Below are 1,938 nucleotides of genomic sequence, written 5' to 3' on the forward strand. Positions count from 1 at the left end.
TTATATTTCCCTTTGCAACAGTTGCTCATCTCTGAATTCTACTGAGCTTAAACTGAAACTTTTTGTTGCTGATTTTATGATGCAGTTGTTAGTAGTGATCACTGATGAGTTGGGGTTGTAATTTTGAATGCTACTTTAAAATAGGATAACCTTATGTTTTATAGAAAAATATCTCCCACACTTCAGGGATAACAAAATTTGTTGCGTGCATCCAGATTTTGTAATGTAATATTTTCAACAATTAAAATGTTACCTCAAGTGAAAGACATGTCACATGGCACACATTATTACATGCTGTTGCAGGACTTTAAGCTAAGATTAGTAGTGTTAGGGTAGGCTTAAAGCAAGTAACATTTTTGTTTATTATGAACCAGGAATAAAACTGTATTTACTTAAGACAGCCCTAGTAATCATTAGGTTAATTATAATTGCACAATATCTACAAAAGGCCCAATCTGGTATTTCTTTTGAATATTTGTCTGGGCTAAACTTGGAAATGAGGATTTTTTAAAATGTTAAAGTACTTGTACAACTGTGCACAAATTAGTTTTTTTTGACAACTTAATTATCAACATACACTTTTGTGACTTGATATATTAAAATCATAAAAATAACTTAGTTCATGGTATATCACTTGAAATAATTTTATTTAAACTAATATTATGCATGCAAAATATAGCGTTAATTTAACAATATTAATATTTTTCTTGTTGAAGTCAAAAATCTAATTTTTCTCTCACGGCAGTCACTGCTAATGCAGTTTATATGATTTTTATTTTCTGAGTGTGTGTGATTACTATTTCTATGTAATTTTGGTATTTTGAAACAATTTGCTTCAAACTGCAATTTGGGATTAGTAGCAATTATGACCACTGGACTTAAGGCAGAGTAAGAACAAGCGAGTATAACTCTGGCATCATTCATATTCGGGGTTATGCTGAACAAAGAGTAAATCCACAAAGAGTTATCTAGTCCAAAAAGTACTACATAAAGGACAACCACAAAATTAATATAACAGCTCTAGATGCCTTGTACTCAACTGATCTGATTTGTCCTTTGTCTGAGCTCCGAATGCCCTTAATGGTTTGCTGGTGATGGAGCAACACATTGACAATATAGCTACTTGCCAAAGTCATCAGTGTCACTAAAATGCAGTCTTTTATAACCAGAAGAATGCCGTTCATGAGGTAAGAGACATAAGTTAAAAAGTCTGTTTTACAGCTTCCCAGGTGAAATGTGTATGGTGAATTTGTTAAGTTACTATTGGAATGGGCATAAATAACACTGGAGGGGTACAGCAATAAATTAATGAACAAAATAACAATAATGATCTGCACCATATTTTGAGACATCTTTGGCTTTAGATAAATCCAGATCTTTGTTGTAGGAGCAATAAGGATGCACTGATGACAACTAAGTAAACTGGTAATAGAAATAGTCATGGCTCTGCTCACTCTGTAGGTGTAGACAATGAGTTTACAACTAGCATCATCTAGTAAACTTTCTAATCCCATTGTGTACATGTACTGGGGAGTCCCTCGAGCCAAGAGAACAAGAAGATTATTTAAACCTAAACTCATTAGTATAATATTGGTTGGAATAATTTTCTTCTCCATTATCCTAATAAAGATAAATTTGAGCATAATATAGACATTGCCTGGAACTCCAATTACCACCAAAGGTATGAATTCAATGGCTCTGAGAAGTCTGATTTCCATGAGGCTTTCTTAGTGAGCACCTGTAAGAAAAATTGTGTGTTGGTTATATCTTTAGCTATTTTAATTTGGAAAAGTAAGACAAAATTAATGCTTTATATAAATGGTGTACATTTGCTTGATAATTAATCATTTTTGTGAATATGACATTATTATTGACCAGCAATTGTATACTTTTTTGTTCTGGAAGGCTTTACATAATCCATAAACCTATTAAGTATAC

The 1,938-nt window shown here is 32.2% G+C and overlaps 1 pseudogene; it reads right to left on the bottom strand.

Annotated features, from left to right (window-relative positions):
- Positions 1–681: 681 nt before the first annotated feature.
- LOC148521266 (olfactory receptor class A-like protein 1) lies at positions 682–1,718 on the bottom strand (annotated as a pseudogene).
- Positions 1,719–1,938: the final 220 nt, after the last annotated feature.

This window comes from Taudactylus pleione, unplaced genomic scaffold, assembly GCF_031769625.1.
Source record: "Taudactylus pleione unplaced genomic scaffold, aTauple2 ptg000172l, whole genome shotgun sequence".
In the NCBI taxonomy this organism is placed as follows: Eukaryota; Metazoa; Chordata; class Amphibia; order Anura; family Myobatrachidae; genus Taudactylus; species Taudactylus pleione.